Below are 20,813 nucleotides of genomic sequence, written 5' to 3' on the forward strand. Positions count from 1 at the left end.
GATTGCATCTGAGCTGAGACCTAAGAGATGACCAGGAGCCCAGTAGGAGAAATTGGGGTGGGGGCAACATTCTAGCCAGAGGGAAGAGTAATCAAAGACTTTGACTTGTTCCAGTTCTTAAAATTTGTCCGTTTAAGAGAACTCAGCTACTGGAAAACTTTTGGGAAGCTGTTCTGATATAGAATGCTTATATGGCTGGAGGATCCAGGGCTCATCTGACCCCCAGTGGCTCAGAAGGTTTAGGCTCTGCCTGCAATGCAAGAGACCCGCGTTCGATTCCTGAGTTGGGAAGATTCCATAGAGAAGGGAATGGCTACCCACTCCAGTATTCTTACCTGGAGAATTTCATGGACAGAGGAAACTGAAGGGCTACAGTCCAGGGGTTTGCAAAGAGTCGGCTGCAACTGAGTGACTAACACACACATTTGCCCCTAGACTCTCATTTGAGGATAAAGCAGCTAAGAAAGAAGAGATGGGTGTTTATAACTTGGGGGTCTTGTGGACTGTTCCTTCATTTCCTCCTTCATTAATTTATTTCCCCAACTCATTTAAAAGGAAAGTCATCCAGAGTCTTACAGTAAACAAAAGAAACCTGTATACTCTAATTGTGGTTACCTAGTATTTCCAGACATATTTGCCATTTCTTCATCTGAATACCAGAGGCTGGACTTGGGAAATCTCCAAAACTCCTTTGGGATTTGATTACAGGTCCACAATCTCTTATCTATATTCTACACCCTGCAAAGTTATGAAGACAGAATAAAGGAAACTTATTTGATAGCAAAACAACCTCTGTTGCCTTGTACTCTATTTATCTCACTACATTTGAATATTCATGAGTTTTGTGGAAGAAACATTAAAAGGTTTAATTGTCAACATGGCCCTAGACTTCATGAATTGTGTTATATAAGAGACAACACATCCACCATACTACCTTTCTAAAATATACAAATCCTGAATGAGTTTTGGCTAAAGGATTCCTTAAGAAGCTACTGGGCTTAATGTCATATCCAGAATTCTCAGCAAGGTCTGGTGGGCATCGCCACTGCTTTACTGATGACTATTAAAATTATATGGCTTCATGTTTGGAGACCTATGGTCATCTGTTACCATTTCAAACTCTTCTGGACCCCACGCTTTACTTCATCAAAAAGGTTTCTCACTTCATCCCAAACTGACTTTGTTAAACCATTTTCACAGATAAATGATTTAACACATAAACATTTCACATGTAAATATCAGATAAAATGATTTAAGAGCTATGCTGTGAGGAAAAAAATTTTGTAAAGTCCATTATAAAATCACATGAAAGAGAAGTAACTGCCTATGAATAACCATATCATGAAGGCCGATCAGGCGTTTCACATGGCTGAAGTAACTGTTTATGAGAATTAATGTCCATATTATGAACAGGCAGATGGTCTATTTAACCAAACATATTCTAGTTTGTCATTCCTTATCAACTGAACTGATTTGGGAGTAAGAAGAGTAACTGCAGGCAGATTTGCAGGCAAGTGTCCATCAGGAGTGTTCCTTAAACAAGCTATTCCAGCAGTGTTAATTTCAGAAATATGACATCTTACGCAGTGTAAAGCTTGGAAGCTTTAGATCATTATACATCACTCGCTCGGCATCTTTAAACAACAGCTAAAAAATCTCAGGAAATTTTTGTTCTCAGAGAAAGCAGTAGATAACATGTGGAAGCTTATAGGTTGGCTAAAGTGCTAGATTAAAAGGGATACTGCTGCTGTTTTCTCCATTCTGTCTACTCACAAACGATCCTGCCCCAAGATTTATTAATACAATGGCCCAAGGCAAATTCGAATTTGGTCATGTCACTTCCCTCTATCAAACCACTGATGCTTCTCTTTGCCTTTGGGATAAGTCCCCCTAATAGGTAAGCTCTGGGAGGATACGGATTCTTTTAGAGTGTTTCTATTCACTGCTCTGTCCTTAGGGACTACAGCAGTGCTTGCTTGCACATTCAACAATTATTCTAGAAGGGTCAGTCCATGACACAGCCCATGTGTAGCCCTTGCCACCTGTCCCCCTGCCTGGTGGTGGGGTCCTGATTGTCTCTCTCTGCCTAGAACAACTTTCTTCCAGCCTATTTCCTTTTTGCTCCATCTTTGTCTCCGTACTAGTCACTGAGGTCTTCCTTGAAACCCCAAACCAGGTTAACTTTCGGTGTTACCGTTTTTTGCTCTGTTCTATAACTTCCCTTCTGAAACGTTCATGTCACTTGCATTGACTTATTCAATATCTGACTTCCCTACAAAACTGTAAGTTTAATGAGGACAGGACCACAGCGAACTTGTCGTCTTCTGTCTCTCAGCACGTCGTTGTTGTTTAGCTGCTCAGTTGTGTCTGACTCTTTTGCGATCCCATGGACTGTAGCCTGCCAAGCTCCTCTGTCCATGGGATTTCCCAGGATAGAATAGTAGAATGGGCTGCCATTTCCTTCTCCAGGGCACCTTAGGACCTTGATAAACAAGTGACGACTAAATGAAGCATGGATAAGCCTCGTTCTCATTTTCCAGGGCCAGGATTCGTGTCCCTCCCTGGAAGAAGCGTTCTTTCTGTTTGCCCACGAGAGACGGCTCCTGGCGACACGCCTGCTTAGTTTCAGGGCAGCCACGCTCTCTCTGCAAGTTTGCTCTTTATTACTGTTACCCCAAACCCTGGGGCACATTGAAGCCAGTTTTTCTCTCTTTAGAAATTGCAAAAAGCACAGCATCTGCATCTTTGTCCGAATCACCAGACAACCTGTCTGCATGAACACTGGCAATTAACACGTAACAGTCTCCCACAAGAACCACCGTGAGGGAGGCAGGTTCTGGCTGCGAGATCCTTATAGAGATCATGCATAACCACATCCATGTTGAGATATTTGAGATCACAGACATGGAGAACATTTTTAACCTATTATTATTTTTCTCCTATAAATGCCCATATGCTTTTAATCCCGGATTATTACTATATCCCAGAAGCATTTTAGAGTCATAATAAGCACAGGTGTTTGTGTGCCAAGGAGTGTGGTACCTGCCCCAGGGATATTCATAAAACGAGGGCCACTGGCCTCCAGTGAGGTCATGAAATAGGGGGTTGAGGAGGAGGAGGAGGGGGCAAGCAAGGAGAGGTTTTGTGAATCCGCCACTGAATTGTCTTCATCATTCTCCACACCAGTGCCTTGATGCATTCTCCGCTTTGCACATCATGACTTTTGGGCTTGGAGGAATGTCCTTCCTGTGCCTGATTTTCATGCATCCTTTGAAAGTCAGCACAGGCTAAGTTCATCTTCTCCAGGAAGCCTTCCTGTTCCCATCTTCCTGCAAACTAGCTTCTCCTACTCAGTTCCCACGACCCTCTGGTTTGTAAGCCTGTCAGTACTCTTAGGAGACTTTATTACAACGATATCTCTTGTTCACATGCTCTTGAAAACACAGACCGTGTCTGATTTGTATTTCTGACTCCAGCATTTAGCATGGTATGTGGCAGGAGGTTTGGTGGTGGAAAGAAGGAGCAAATTTTCTTGCTAAATTTCCTTCTCAGGAAAATAACTGCTAGCACTGAGGCAAGGGGCAGGGGTCGTGCTGAAGGTCAGGGGAGAACTGTGCTCTCAGGGTGTTCCCTTATCAGAGGTGGGCCACTCTCTCCAAGTGGGCGGACAGGCCTTTGTGAGCCTGGCTTCTCTACATCTAAGAAGGAGGTCGGAGAGAGACTGAATTGGGAAGTCCAAGGCTGTTAGCGCAGAAAGCAGTGGCAGGTCTTATGAAGAAAGAGGGAGTCCTTCCCAGTGAACTCGGACATTTCTGCCTTTGTCAGAAACCCTGAGTCAGGACTCCCCGGGATGTGCATGCATGGTAAGTTGCTTCAGTCGTGTCCGACTCTTTACAACCCGAATGAATGTAGCCTGCCAGACCTCTGTCCATGGGATTCTCCAGGCAAGAATACTGGAGTCGGTTGCCATGCCCTCCTCCAGGGGATCTTCTTGACCCAGGGATCGAATCCTCATAAGTCTCCTGCATCGGGAAGCAGGTTCTTTTACTGCTAGTGCCACCTGGGAAGCCCCTATGACAACTCAGACTAGTCAAAGGAATCAACCACCCATGGCAGAGATTCCCAAGTGAAAAGGGTAACAGGGATGACAAAAATCAGAAGCCTGGAAAGCTAGAAGAGTTGAAAAGTTTAAAGAACAACTGAACCAAGATGAAACGATCCCAGATATGTGCAGTAAAAGCCTGCGCTTCCCCGTCCCAGACCTCGTGTGACATTTCTACCATGTGACTGGTTGCTGCAGCTTTTTCTGAAGAAGAAGATGATGGTCCCTCTTAAAGAGATTCTTTGCTCCATGGGGGCAAAAAAAAATTGGAAGTATCTTGTCACCTAGAATATTATCCTTTGGCCAAAGAATTTACCAAAACCCATCTTGGGGAATGGGGAAGATGGCATTCCTGGAATATCTCTGGGGTAAAAAATAAAATCTGCGATGCTGATCTGTCTCTGTGTCCAACACAAAGCCAAAGAATAGATGAAATCTATGCTAGAGAGCGAATCCAACATCTTGTGAATTTTAAGCAGTTTCCAGAATGTCCTCTTCCATAAGAAGCATACAATTTCCAAAGTGTGTCACACTGCCAAAAAGTGTTAAATACAGGCAGTCCATAACTTAACGAACGGCTGTATTTCGGGAGTTTGTTTCTGAGGCAGTCGTGTGAGAACCTGCAGTGTGCATTTCCCACTGAAACCACCCCATACAGCTCAGTCCCCTTCCCGAGCGCAGAGAAGCCCCAGTGCACTCAGAGTGGGGTGTGAGCAGTGAGCCTGGGACCAGCCAGGCCAGAACCCTGCCGCCGTGGGGTGCAGCTGTGGGTCCCCCACTAGGATGCTCACATTTCCTCCTGCTAAAAATCTTGTGGAGGCATCAGGGGATTTCCTTGCTTCTGCTTGGGGTCCAGTTTCTCTTGATTTCTCCTGTTTTGGCCAAGGAGTAAAAGTAGGGATGCCAAATAATAAGCCATTTTGTTTTGGTAGCTAGTGCTTAAATAGTATTCTGTGCAGAGTTTCTATAATTGAGAAACAATTGTAATGTTGCTATCCTGCCAATGGGAGCAGGAGGAAATTACCTTCCCAGCTTCCATGAGGTGAACCCAACATAACACATGAAAACAAGTAAAATATAAAACGGAAATATAAAAATTAACCTGAGTAAATGGAGATTTCTTTGGGTTTTTTAAGACCATTGAGAAAAGTGCAGTATAAAATAAAATCTTGTTTCCCTAAAAAAAAAAAGTAGGGATGCCTCACCTCGGGCTGCTGAAGCCATCTCTAGGAGCTGTAATTGTGGCATAAGGAGATGCCCCCCTTCTGTACATTTCTGAGAGTATACTGCCCATGTGCTGTGGGGCTAAGTCGCTTCAGTTGTGTCCGACTCTTTGCAACCCTATGGACTGTAGCCCGCCAGTCTCCTCTGTCCATGGGATTCCCCAGACAAGAATACTGGAGTGGGTTGCCATGCCCTCCTCCAAGGGATCTTCTCGACCCAGGGATTGAGAGTCCTTACATCTCCTGCACTGGCAGGCAGGTTCTTTACCACTAGTACCACCTGGGAAGCCCATTCTGTTTATACAAGACTTTAATGACTGACCAGCAGGAGTTTACTAGATGAAAAGAACAGGCACACACCAGACTATTTATTATGCTTATTCTTTGTTTTCTTTTTTGGCAGCTCTGAGTGGCATGTGGGTTCTGAGTTCCCTAACTAGGGATTTAGCCCATACCCCCTGCAATGGAAGCTTGGAGTCTTAACCACTGGACTGCCAAGGAAGTCCCCAGATTGTTGGTTAGTATTCCTATCTGGTCTGATAATGGTGGTGGCAGGTTCTGGGGTAATTTTTTTCTTCCCTTTCCTCCTTGACTTTCTTAGCCTGTAATGAAGAGGGCCTCTCTCCCTAGAACCAACACTGGGGCCAGCTAAGAAGACAGATCTAGGGTTCTGAATGAAAGTAGAATTCTAGGCTCTTTCAACCATATAAGTAGGGCAGAAGAGTCAGGAAGTCCATCTGGAATGGACATTTGCATGTAAATTACCGTTAATTTCTGGAAGACCTCAGACCAACAAGAACAGCTATGACAATAAAACTCCAGAGATGCCCGTAGTGTGGGAAATGAAAATCCTGAATTCTCCAGAAGACTTAGTGGAAAGTTGAGGAAAGTGATTTTAAATGCATATCACAGACACACACAAAAAAATATGCAAACCAGGCAGGACTCTGGCCAATTTAATCTCTAAGGTGCTTTCCAGTTACTATTTTTTTCTCTTGCAGATTCATCTCACACCCAGATCTTTAGAAACTGTGGGGGGAGGCTGAGTATCACTCAGTAATTCTCAGAGAGTCTGCTGGTGCCCTGAGGCCCAGGGCACCCCGGGCTTGGAATGTCGGTGATGTGCAATCGGACCAGCTGTCCCAGAAGTGCAGTCCGGGTAAAAAGAACACGAGGCTGGTGGCAACCTGGCTGCTATTCTAGGAGAAGAGCCCCTCTTGTGACAGCTGAGAGGTCCTCACGGAGTGAGAGCCAGGAACATTCCTGCCCTGGGCACCACCCTTTGGCCAGAATGTCCTTGCCCTGCTCGGCCCTAGTTCTCTCTACTTTAAGGTTGCAAGCAGCTGCCCTTGAAACATAAAGCTGAGCAACTGGACACGGAGGTCCAGAGCTGAAGGTACTCAAGTGAAAGCAGATCATGAAGGCAGGTCACAGAGTTGAGCTGATCATATTTAATCACAGGCATTTGATCCCAGGGTTGGGAAGATCCCTTGGAGAAGGAAATGACAACCCTCTCCAGTATTCTTGGCTGGAGAATCCCATGGATAGAGGAGCCTGGGGGGCTACAGTTCATGGGGTTGGAAAGTCGGACACAACTTAGCAACTAAACAACAAAAACAACAATAGGAACATGAAAAGAGCTTGTGGGGCCCAAGCGAACTTCCCCCTGTGGTCTATCCTTTTCCCCCAGGGGTCATCTCAGTGGAGCATCTGGTCTGACTTTGTAAGTGAATACACTGCGGGTCAGTAAGGACATGACCAGAACAGGTCTAGCCTTCTCTTTGGGCAATGGCCTGGAGACACACACATTCAGTGAGTGAGACAACACTGAGAACAAAGAAAGGGGATGGAGGTTAAATCAGAAAGACATTTCTGGGATCTTCTGGGGAGAAAGAAGTATAAGAAGGAAACAGGAAGAGATTCAGGGGTTCTTTGTCCCTGTAACACAAGGAGTCCCTGGTAGCCAGCCCTTGCCCCTCTCCCCTTCCTCCAGCACAGGACAGTGTTGGGTCTGGCAGATGGCAGCCAGTGACTGTGATGGACTCCCTGGTCTGGTCCAGCAAAGACACTGGTTGGTCAGGGCCTCATAAGGCAGGACGGCCCCCTCCCCTTGGCTGGCAACGTTGTCTCGTCACTTGCCACCGTGATGAGATTGCAGGAGGCAGAGCAGGGATGTCTAGTCTGAGAAACCATGTTTCATCTAGCTGGTGTTTGCATAACACACATTTTACAAATTAAAATAATACAAACGACAGAAAATAAAGCTCAAAAATATTTCCCTCTCTGATAAGGCTATGCTGAAAACAGGATGGAAAAGAAAAGCCTTCGTTAAAGAGGGTGGGATACCCCCAAAAGTGGAGGCTGGGTGTGGAGAGAAGTGTTAAAGCTATAAGTAGAACGGAGCTCAGTGCAAATCATCTTTCCTGGAACGCCAGCTCCTTCTGCAAGAGACTATGTGTTTGGGTCACTGTTCTGTTGCAAAGAAAGAGCTTGCTGCATAGTGGGTATTATAATCAATGTTTTCCTAATCCAGAGGTGACTCGGGGTTCAGAAGGAAGTCCTGTGAATGATGGAACAAATGTTGCCACACACACCCCCACCCCCGGTCCTTGGTTCACCTGCGGCATGGCTAGATGTGGTCACCCAGGGTACAGAAGGATGGTGACTGAGGTTTCCTCTGACCTAGAACTCTTTGCCCACCTGGTCTGAGGAGCTGGACAGAGGATGTACACGGGGATGTGGTACACTCCGTGGGGATGTGCTTGGAGCTGGAGCCATGCCTCTGAACAGCAGTTAGAGATCAGGTACATTGTGTTCTTTATCTCAGTTTCTGGGAAGAATTTTTTTTTTTTTTAGAAGCTCCAAGCAAGCAGGGGACATAAAATTTCTCTGTCTGCTTATATCTAATTAACTTTCAGTGTGTCTCTGGCTATTTAAAATAGGAAAATAATGCATATTTATTCACACATGCTTTGAGATCTGTGGATAAAAATGCTGTATTACTAGTAACCACAATGAATGCACACACTTTAAATATAATCATCAATTACCAGCTACCACCTGTTGAGAGAACTAACTGCAGTGCCTTTAAACACCATCCTTTCAAATTTTAGAACTGGAAACATTCTTCAGTGTTCTGTGTACTACAGTCAACCAATTCATTAAGGAAATTCTTTGTTACCCAGATTATGACTTATGTGTCAGCAGGAGAAATGGAAATTAAGCTATACGAATTCCTAAAGTGTCTGAGGACCTATAGTTAAGGTCTGATCTTCTTACAAAGTCATCTTTTAAAACTCTTTGAAGATGCCCTTAATGGTATTCACATAGTCTAAGGTCATATTGCTGCTCTTTAAAATCAAAATTTTGCCCTCTTGGCAAATCAAATATTAAATGGTTAAGATGCATACAAAGTGAGATGCATTTTCATAAATACAAAGCCCCTTGTGCAATTCAGTTCATAAACCATGCATAAATAGAAGGTATTATGTTACTCTTTCACCACTCGGGAACGTGGTTTGCAGCCGAAACCATAAGACTCTGCTTATAGATGGGCAATTATTACCAGGTTTTTATTCTTCAAAAGCTATTAACATTTTTATAGCGTAAGCAAAGTTATTACAAACAACCTCTAAAATGTGAAGAATGATTTTCCTGAAACTCCTCCCAAATCCTCACCTCAACATAAGGCACTGTATTTGTTTACCGAAAAGAAAAGAAAAAAAAAAAAGTGACTAGGTTAAAGCTGAAATAAAAATGCTGCTGGCGTAATGTCAAGGAAGTCTCAATGAAATTCCATCAAGCTGCTCTGCTCAGCGTATTTTCTGAAGCACAAGGCAACAATAGAAGAAGGCAAAGAGACGTGGGTGTTGAAGTCATCATCAACGTTACGAGAAACTTCTTTACACAGCCTGCCCCATGGAGTGGCAAGTCTCAAGCTAGTCGGAGCTCAGGACAGTGAGGGTTACCCCCACGTCCACCTGAGCACAGCTCAGTTGTGATCTCTGAACGTGCACCACTGTGATGTGTCCCTGCAACAAAACTGGAAGCCTCTAAACTACAAAGGAGGAGCGATGAATGCCTTCTTGCTCAAATCGACAAAGGCATTTCACCTCACAGAATAAGACAAAGATAGGAACCCTACCACAATGCGATGTGTCTGAAATCTGCTCCTATGCCTCTAAAGCTTGAGAGTGCCTCCTAAAAGTACATGCCTGTGCACGAGTATAAGAACACGTCCCCTATGTGTCCGTTAATGAATGTTCTTCATGCTGGGTTGTCGCCTAGTGAAGAGACGCCTGGTAACTAGATAATGTATCTGTAGAAGACACCAATTAGCGGTGACAAGGCTGACTCCATCGCTCTCGCTCATCTTGGAGACGCTAGGACCTGGCTGGTCATTGCAGAGTCACCAGGAAAGAAATCAGTAGAAAGGGACGTGAATGGAAATCTCTAATCTTAAAGACTCAGTCGTCCAATTTTGACCTCGCAAACTTTGAGTTAAAGATTTTAGAGCAGCGATGGGTCTTAAACAACATCATGTCCATCCTCATTTTATTCATGAGAAAACCTAAATGCAGTGTTGCAAGTAAAGTGATTTTCTCAAAGTTAGAAGGTCCCTTTTTGCTTCTCTGCTTATTCTTCCAGGGTACTGGGATATTCCCCTTCCTCTTAATATGCTTTCCTTTAAAAAACATTTTGAAGGCTTCAAACCTCAGGGCTAATGTAACAAGAAAAAGTAGATTTCAAAGTGCTGAAAAAAGTTTCTGTCCACAGGAGTGGTCTGGATGCATGATTTTTTTTCTTTGCCCTGAAGCCATGAAACAAGGACTATTTTGAAAGGACAACAAAACTGGGGAAGAAAAAAAAAAAGATAAAATAAAAAAATAAAAAACTGCACACACATGCACAAAGGAAAAAAGTTAGATTGAAGCTAGATTTCTGAGTAGTTAGTTTCACAGAAACCACTGCTTCTCACTCAAAGATCAAGTGCTAAGAGCATGAACTGGAGGGATCAGAGACACTTTCAGGAAGGGGTCTAATTGTGGCCCACAACGATGATCCCTGCAATCAGGGAAGGGCCTCAGGCCTTGAAAGCTGTGGACAGGATGCTGTGGTCACATGACTCTAAGTGGGCCTCCAGGGCCTCAGGACAAGGCAGACCTGCACTCTCAGACCAGGAAAGGGCTGCCCTGAGAAACCAGAGGGAAAACTGGACAAGGACTGCCCTGCCCGCCCTTCGAGGCTGCAGGAGTGAAATCAAGCTCATCAGATGCAAAGTGGGGAAGTTTAAAGAAAAAGTCATTATGTCCCTATTACATAGAAAAAAGGGTCTACCACTTGAGCCCTCTAGTGCAATACTCGAATGTACAAATTCAAAGATCGATAGAAAAGAACAGCAGTAGCAAGAATTATGGTTGAAAGGATGAGTTAAGACAGAAAGCTTTAAACTACCATGAAGTAACTGCAGTAAGATGCTAGTAACTTGCAGAGATACATTATGATCACAGCCTGCACCCAGTCACTGCATTAGAGCAAGCTAGCACAGAATCAAGGTGGACTGGGGCTCTGCTCAAGGGAGAAGGCTGGAGACTCAGCCTGTCCACCCTTTAGTCACCAAATAGGGCTTGACAGTTCTCAAGATCCACAGCTGCATTTTTATATAAAGCAGTTACTTACACATATATGTCTAAGCTTGCTCAGAATCAGTGGCTTGATTCCAGTGATTTTCATGTTACCTTTATTTTCCTGAACTAATACTTTTGTTCTTGATGAACGAAGTTAAAAGGAGCCTATTTGGGCATTGTTGAAATAGAAACAGATTAAATTGTATTAGTCATCTTTCTTTGGTGCCTAGATTGAGGCAATCAAGAATGAAATAGATCTGCCCTTGGACTCACTGCCCTAGGGCTTCCTTGGTGGCTCAGAGGGTAAAGCGTCTGCTTGCATTGCGGGAGACCTGAGTTCGATCCCTGGGTCGGGAAGATCCCCTGGAGAAGGAAATGGCAACCCACTCCAGTACTCTTGCCTGGAAAATCCCATGGACAGAGAAGCCTGGTAGGCTACAGTCCATGGGGTCACAAAGAGTCGGACACTTCACTTCACTTGGACTCACGACTCCTTCAAGGGCTGGGTCTCTGTGTATTCCTCTCATCCTTAGCCAAGTCTCCCAGAAACTTGGTCTTATTATCTCTTCCTTTCTAGGTCTCTACCTTCTCCACTTTTCCAATTTCCTGTCTCTTGGCCCAGTTTTAGAGTAAGACGTTCCACCTAGGTTTTGTCTTTGTTGTCTCTGAAAATAGGCACATGTCTTTGTTCATGTAAGGATTGTACTCATCAACAAGGGAAGGGATGAAACAGCAAACCCCACCAACAGGAGGAAGTTATAAAGGTTCTAGTGTATTACAGAGTACTCAGTGTAATTGTCCTTGGTCTGTATTTCCTGAAAGTCCCTTCCTTGGAAGATATTCGAGGTCTCTGTTAAGTGGTGCCTGTTACTGAGCTGAGCTGGTTGAGGTCTGTGATGGTGATTAGAAGTCACCACCGCTGCAAACTAGCGAATGCTGTGCCCTGTGAGACACTGTGCTCTAACCTTCACTCCAGACAGTCCACCCGTTTGTCAGACGCATGGATGTCAGAGGCAAGAAAGCCATTCTCTTTCCTGACCCCTAGAGCTTTTTCCTTGAGGCACAAGCAGCTCTTCATTGACTCTGGAGAAACATCTCATACCTCCCTAGTTGGTCCTTTTAAATCCAGTGATTATCCATGTTCCTTCTTTGTAGAAGGACAATCTTCCCTTCAAAGGACCATCCCAAGATTCCTTTCCTGGGCCTTGTGTTAATCTCTACAAGGCATCCACTCCACTCTTCTCTGACTTTCTATGGTTCCATCCCCAGCAGGTTCTAACGGTCCACATACCATAGCCCCAGCTCCCTGGTTAGCGCATAATTCACCTTTGAAAAGTTCGGGGACCAGTTATGAGGGCAGGTTCACTCAGTGAAGCTTGGCTGTTTTGCCTGTGGTCCTCTGTGGACTTCCTGATCACTCTGTCTTGAAAGCAAACTTCTAACAGCCTTCAGCTCACATTCCAGCATCCAGAGACGAAGCCACATCTCATCTCCCCAGAACACTGTGCTTTCCCAGTGTTTATTAGCCCCTATCTCCATGCCATATCCAAGTAAAACCCATTCTCAGGGTCTGTTTCAAAACTTAAATGCTAGATACATCCTGAGACCAAAAATAACCATAACTGATGTCACTAAGTATGGAAAGAGGATGTACAAGGCATGGGGATCCATGATATTCAGAGTGTGTTTCAGTTAATCCCCAAGACATTTATTGATGGATTGGATTAAATGATGGATGGTTCATTTAAATCCATCAAGACATCTTCATTTAACCTAAGAAGGAAATCAGGATAGACAGGTAAAACAACTTGCCCAAGGTCTCAAAACTAGTAAGCCTGTCTGCCTCCAAAATTTTTAATTTTTGTGCTCTGATGGCTTCCTACAGAAATAAACATGCCTGGCAGGATGTGGCTTATTATGACCTGTGTACATAGCTTCTAATATCTCCCCTTGTCTCACCTGGGCCAGGAAGTTGTGTTGTGTATATGCCCAATTATATAATATAAAAATGTAATATATATATTTTCAACAAAAAATATTTAAAAATTGAAAAAATAAAATGTAAAAATTGATATCCATAATTTTCACCTTTGAAAGGAGAGGATTATTTCACTGGGAAAACTACCTTGGACAGAGTTTTCCAGGCTACAAGGTATATAAACAACTGTTACACAATTCATGCCAGGAAAAAAACATTTTTTTTTCTCCCATTTGAGGATTCCAGCCAGAAATATAGGATCTGGCTACTCTCCCTGATAAAACTAGCAAGCCAGGAGTTCCTTTTCCATACGTTGTCTAATTTTGCTGCTTTTATTCTTGTTCAGGAGAATATTCAGCAAGAAAAAGAACAGATTCACTACTTAAAGGATCTCACGGGTCTATCAGAAATAAAAACTGTGAGAAATGGTTGCCTCATTTTTCAGTTAAAACATTAAAGAAATTTACTTAACTGAAAAATTAAAGTCTTTCAGAAAGCAGCTTCGTTTATGAGTTGATCATTTTTATATTGTGAAGTACATAAAAGAAGTCATGGTATCCTCAGTTTTCAGATGGAAATCAATGTTTTAGGTTTGAAAAGAGGATAATCTTGGAAGGATGCATTCGCCATCTTTCTTTCATTGTCTCCAGTCAAATATACTCACAACAGATCATCTTAATTGGATTGAAAAGATCTGTTAGACATTCGACTGCTTATATTAACACACTGAGGGTAATCCCTTAGCTGCCAAGTTGTATACAGAAGTCCTAATAATTTACCAGTTGATTCAATTTCTTTCTTTTACCAATGTCTCTCCATTTGTGGCCAGGTTCTATGATTATATTCACATGCACGTGCCCAAGCACACACACTCAATATACAGAAACACCTAGTACAAAGGCAACGATGAAGATTTATTCATGGCACTTAACCTCTCTGAACCTCAGTTTTCTCATTTATATAATGGAGATAATACTTGCTGACTTCTTAAAAGGGCTTTTTGATTTGAGGAACCATTGCAGTCCTGCCAGGTATGCTAAAGCATGTTATAAAGTGAAAGGTGTGAGCATGTTATAAAACATATTATTATTAAACTGGTCTCAATCCTTTTTTCTATGCCAGCATAGGTGGGCCTAGCAGAGAAGCATCATTAACAGTACTATGTAATTTAAAAATCTCTAACATATGTTGGTTGTTTAGAATATAATCTAGTACTGATTTTTTTTTTGCATACATTTAATGTCTTGTGCTATACTTCTCTTTCCCAAATCAACTCTGAGAAAAAAAGATGAAAGTCAATGAAGAAGACAAGAGCAGAATCATATATTGGCAGGAAAAAGAATGTTGTTTATAGCTCAGTCATGCCTGACTCTTCTGCGACCCCATGGACTGTAGTCTGCCAGGCTCCCCTGTCTGTGGGACTCTCCAGGCAAGAATGCTGCAGTGGGCTGCCATTCTTCTGCAAGGGATGGAATCTGAGTCTCTTGCATTGCAGGCAGATTCTTTATCCCATTTACTAACAAGCCAGGCATTACATCCTTTCCATCTTATCTTTCCCTACTATTCGCTCAAAAGCATTTTTTCCCATCTTTCTTTCTCTTTTTCTCTTTCCTGTTGATTGCCAAGGTGCTGAATGCACAGAAAAACCACCCAAAGAGTCCAAATTCCTTCCCCATTTCTGGAGACCAAGCTGTTTTGGATCAACCAGTGAGAGGAGGTCTGGAAGATAAATAAGGCTGGACCCTCTCCAGAGCATGGCTTTCCAAAAGCTCTCTCAGGGGTGGGCTTGAGGTCACAGCAGGCTAGATGAGGACCAGGCCCTTTAATCATAACTCGAAAGAAACCCAAGTCCGTGCTTTCATTTCAAGAAATTTCTCTACAGTGGTTGTAGAAACTGTGGAAGATGTTCCTTCTACCACGCCCCCCACTATAAATTTAAAACCACTAATTTAAAAAGTAAAGAACTAAACATTAGAACAATGGGAAAAACTTAGAAACTTTTCATAAATGTAAAATATGTAACCTGCTCCTTAAAATGAAACCTCATCATGACATGTGATTCCTTTTCTCTTTAGAGGAAACAAACTCACTTTGCAAAGATGAAATACCATTTGAGGTACAATACTAGTTTCCTTTATTCATCCACTGGAGCACGTGTCTGTGTTCACAACGTATATAAATGCATTCCTCCCCAGTGTCACCATATTTCCATATATATAGGACTGAGAGAAGGAAAGACAAAGCCACAAGCAAAAAGCAAAATACACATACAAGCCACAGACACACAGATACACTAACCAATTCATTTCCTGGCTACGAATTTTGTTGTCGGTTTGAAATGCAGAGAGGAAGGAGTTAAAGGAGGTTTGTGGAAAGCCTATGTGCAGATAATCTTGTACATTTTGATGAGTTTTAAAGACCCCCATGCTTCAGCGACTATTGTTAAAAAACATACTGAATTGGTTATGACAACCTGTGGGTTTGTTTACACCACAGTCTTAAAATTGGGAAATGCAGTTTGGAAATTTGATCAATATTCATGCCATCTCATATCATAATTCAATTGGCAAAAATGCAGTAGAAAACTCCCCAGGGCAATCCTGAAGAACAACTTACATGCTGGTGCTTTAACATGTATAAACCTCCTGCTTGGAATCACTGATGGGGGCTGGTGGAAGCCTTGAACTTTAACAAGGGCTTTCAGGTGACTTAAATGAGGGGTTAACTGTGATGGAACAGAAATGAGAGCATTAAAATGAATATGCCAAGGCGAAAAATCAAGATTTTTTTTTTAAACTCTCCAGGAGCACTCTCCCCAAAAAGCATAAAGAACTGTCAAAATAGGATCTTGCTTAAAACACAAAAGGTATTTTCAAAGCGAGGATGACATTTGCATACAATATGTGCTGACAACCGATGATATGCCGAAAATGTCTTACTTGTAGATTGAGTCTATATGACATCAAACGCCAGGAAAAAAAAAAAAAAGATTGAAAATTTTATATCTAAAAATATTTCTTGATATCTTTCTCTAATTAATTTAAACATTTACCTATTAGCAAATTCCAGAATTTTAAGTTTATATAGGATTATGACCTCTGAGCAAGAATGGAGCATGTATAGGATAGTAACTGCACCATTCTTTGCTAATTACACAGCCTACGTTGGAAATATAGCTACTAATATAGTTTCCGCTGTTAGGTTGCTAGAATCTTTATGAATTTAGTCCTGGTATTTTTATTCTACAATGTTCTCCCATGTGGCCCACCACCAGATTTTGGGTTATGGCCACCTTCTATTAATTCCAAGATTATTTCTTCATTTTGGGGACAGAAACATGGTTCGAAGCCCACTTTGCTAAAGTTCAATTTCAATAAAATATCTGGTCTTTAAAAAATAAATGTCATGGCAAATCCTTTAAAAGATCAAATATTCTAATATTATTCACCTGATTCTCTGAGCTTAAAGTTGGCTAACTTTTAGTAGGGAACAGAAAAAATTAAAATTTGTTCTTGAAAAAGAAAATTTAAAGAGAAAATTGCTTGTTTACCACATGGAACAAAGGCATAGTGTCCTTCCCCCATTCCACCTTATTTTGATAAAGATCTGTGCAAATGAAATCAAGAACAGTTTAAAAATGTTAACATTTTTCTGCAGCAGTGTAACTGGATTTGAGCTAAGGTACTTAGGTACAGAACAACTGTGCCTTTCACTGAGAATTCTAAGTAACTTGACACCCGTAAATCTTCATTATTTTTGATTAAGTGAAGGGGTAAAACAAAACTCTGCCAAAAGATATGCAGAGAGAGCGAGGCTAATTCACTCTGAAGCACTGTCATTCTGATGGTTCTGGGAGATAAAATCCACTGATATAATTTTTCTATTCACTAATGAGAGGTCTCTCCCAGTCTCTCACATGGGAGCTCAAAACTTATCCTAAATAACACCATATAAGAATAATTTCCCAAGAATAAAAAGAAGAAAAACATTCTTCATGTGATACCCCACATAGAGCCACAGATTACTATTTTCTATCACACACTATTCATTACCAGCTACTTAAAGGAAAACTAAAAATGGGGGAAATTATGGTCTCAGTATACTCATAGAATGTACACTGCACCATCTGCTAGCTATTAGGTAATTACAAAAAATATCACATAATGTGATCATAAAGCTACGATTTTTACCTAACCTTTTGACTTGAAGTAAACGTTTCTACCTGTCAAACGGTCTCTGGCTAGCAGCTAGCGTGAACCTTTTCCGACGCACAATTTACTGTCCATCTAAGCAGGCTCTGGCTTCAGGGCAATATTCCCACATTGGGACACTGCTTGGAATGGCTGTGCTCTGAGTGATCCCAGAAGAGACTGCAGGAAGAAGGGAAGAGCAAGGAAAAGATCCAGCTGTCAGAGCCCTGAACAGTTCCAACAGCAGATAGCTGAGCCCAGCCACTGCTCTTCTCTATCAAGCAGACTTTTCACAAGCCACCAAAATGAAAGACGCTCCTAAAGGCCAGCAGACGTGGGTTCTGAGTCCTTGTTTTCATTTAATCCAGCCACATTGCAACTCGAGCTCTCTAAAATGTGTTCCAGGAAATAGAACAACCCAGTCTGTCCAGAGGTATATTGAGTATTCCATTTAAAGTACCAAAAATCTTGACAAATAATACAAAAGAGATTTTCCAAATGAGGGGTTTCTTTTTCTTTTCTTTCTCTCTTTTTTTTTTTTTTTTTTTTTTAGGAGAGTGAGCAGACTTTACCACTAGACTGAGTGACAGTGGAACTTGATAAATGTCAATTTGCATGAGTTTGCAATGTAAACTGAAACAATTATTTTAAACCATCACTTGGATATTTTAAAACTGGATTTTGGAGAAGCACAATCATATGTGTTTTCTTAGGTTGGATTTCAACTGCCACCATTCGAAGCTTTCACAATGTGGTTTTGACAAATGCATTTGTTGACAATATTCAGATTAATAGAAATGAATTCTGTTTCCTCATTCTAAACTACTTAATTTTTATTCAAAATATATCTTAGTTTAAAAAAATACAATGCCAGATAGTACACATGAATGAAGAAAATGAATTTTAACATAACCTACACTAATCAAGGCACTGTTACTGTCAAGTTTTCATGTTTATTTTTTTCTTACGCACAGTGACTAACAACACTGTGTTTGCAAACACATTAGGTGTTCCCTCGATGCATTTAACAATCAGAAGTACAAAAGGGTTAAATCAAATATCATTCACTAGTTAGATTGTGCAATGTGAAATTGCCAATAGCGGACCATTGTTTGACCTACCAAAATGGCTTAATCTATTTTGGTAGAATACTCTCTGTGGGGCAGCAGAAGTCAAGGGCTTTGAAGTCACCTACTGCCTGACTTTGAACAATTTATCCTCTCTAAGCCGCAATTCTCTCCTTTAGAAAATAGGAATAATAATAATACTTACTCATTAGGGTCAGCAGGCAGTTTAAGTGAGATAATGTATGAATTTGCACAATGACCTACACCCAGGAAGCTATCAGAAATTACTGCAAAACCTGGAAGTGCTGTAGTAGCTTATATAACACATTCAATCAGAATTTCAGTTAAAACATCTTTCAAAGACTAAAGGGTTCATCTGAACACCAAACACATTCTTTCTTCCATATATCCAAGATGATAGCCATAATCAGAGGATATTGTTTGAAACAGATTTGGGCGTCAGATTTACTTGGATTGGGACCCCTACTCTGTTTCTTTTAATATACGTAACTTTGTGCAAGTAAGTTGGTCGTCCATAAAACAAGACTGAATCAACGTAAGAAAATGCAACGAGAGCACTTGGAACGTTGCTGTCCGTATAGAATTCATCCCACAAATGCTACACGTTATGCGCTGTTATTGTTATTATGATGGTTCTTACTCAAGTTCTTTATTTTTTGTCTCAACTCCAAGGAAACAATTTTATCACTCCTGACATGCTTTCCATATTTAATTAAAAATATTTTTCTTAGGCAGAATACCTTTTTCTTTACGGGACTTTTAATACCTGTCACATTATTATTTAATTTTTTTCTGCCAAAAATTAAAAAGAATGATTTAAAAGGGCTATTCCAAATAATATCAGAAAATAATAGCGACTTATATTGTGCACTGAATAAAAGCACAAAAATTAACCCAGACTATAGCGCTGGACTGGAAGAAACACAAGCTGGAATCAAGATTGCCAGGAGAAATATCAATCACCTCAGATATGCAGATGACACCACCCTTATGGCAGAAAGTGAAGAGGAACTAAAAAGCTTCTTGATGAAAGTGATACAGGAGAGTGAAAAAGTTGGCTTAAAGCTCAACATTCAGAAAACGAAGATCATGGTATCTGGTCTCATCACTTGATGGGAAATAGATGGGGAAACAGTGGAAACAGTGTCAGACTTTATTTTTTTGGGCTCCAAAATCACTGCAGATGGTGACTGCAGCCATGAAATTAAAAGACGCTTACTCCTTGGAAGGAGAGTTATGACCAACCTGGATAGCATATTCAAAAGCAGAGACATTACTTTGCCAACAAAGGTTTGTCTAGTCAAGGCTATGGTTTTTCCTGTGGTCATGTATGGATGTGAGAGTTGGACTTTGAAGAAGGCTGAGCACCGAAGAATTGATGCTTTTGAACTGTGGTGTTGGAGAAGCCTCTTGAGAGTCCCTTGGACTGCAAGGAGATCCAACCAGTCCATTCTGAAGGAGATCAGTCCTGGGATTTCTTTGGAAGGAATGATGCTAAAGCTGAAGCTCCAGTACTCTGGCCACCTGATGTGAAGAGTTGACTCACTGGAAAAGACTCTGATGCTGGGAGGGATTGGGGGCAGGAGGAGAAGGGGACGACAGAGGATGAGATGGCTGGATGGCATCTGCGATTCATGGGGTCGCAAAGAGTCGGACACAACTGAGCGACTGATCTGAGCCTGATAGGGGACTGGAATGTAGAAGTAGGAAGTTAAGATACACCTGGAGTAACAGGCAAATTTGGCCTTGGAGTATGGAATGAAGCAGGCCAAAGGCTAATAGAGTTTTGCCAAGAGAATGCACTGGTCATAGCAAACACCCTCTTCCAACAACACAGGAGAAGACTACACATGGACATCACCAGATGGTCAACAATGAAATCAGATTGATTATATTCTTTGCAGCCAAAGATGGAGAAGCTCTATGCTGCTGCTGCTGCTGCTAAGTCACTTCAGTCGTGTCCGACTCTGTGCAACCCCATAGACGTCTGGCAGCCCACCAGGTTCCCCTGTCCCTGGGATTCTCCAGGCAAGAACACTGGAGTGGGTTGCCATTTCCTTCTCCAGTGCATGAAAGTGAAAAGTGAAAGTGAAGTCGCTCAGTCGTGTCCGACTCTCAGCGACCCCATGGACTGCAGCCTACCAGGCTCCTCCATCCATGGGATTTTCCAGGCAAGAGTACTGGAGTGGGGTGCCATTGCCTTCTCTGGGAGAAGCTCTATACAGTCAGCAAAAAAAAGACCGGGAGCTGACTGTGGCTCAGATCATGAACTCCTTATTGCCAAATTCAGACTAAAATTGAAAAAGTAGGGAAAACCACTAGACCGTTCAGGTATGACCTAAATCAAATCCCTTATGATTATACAGTGGAAGTAAGAAATAGATTTAAGGGCCCAGATCTGATAGATAGAGTGCCTGATGTACAATGGAATGAGGTTCGTGACATAGTGCAGGAGACAGGGATCAAGACCATTCCCATGGAAAAGAAATGCAGAAAAGCAAGATGGCTGTCTGAGGAGGCCTTACAAATAGCTGTGAAAAGAGAAGTGAAAAGCAAAGGAGAAAAGGAAAAATAGAAGCATCTGAATGCAGAGTTCCAAAGAATA

Source organism: Bubalus kerabau, chromosome 2 (assembly GCF_029407905.1).
Source record: "Bubalus kerabau isolate K-KA32 ecotype Philippines breed swamp buffalo chromosome 2, PCC_UOA_SB_1v2, whole genome shotgun sequence".
NCBI lineage: Eukaryota > Metazoa > Chordata > Mammalia > Artiodactyla > Bovidae > Bubalus > Bubalus kerabau.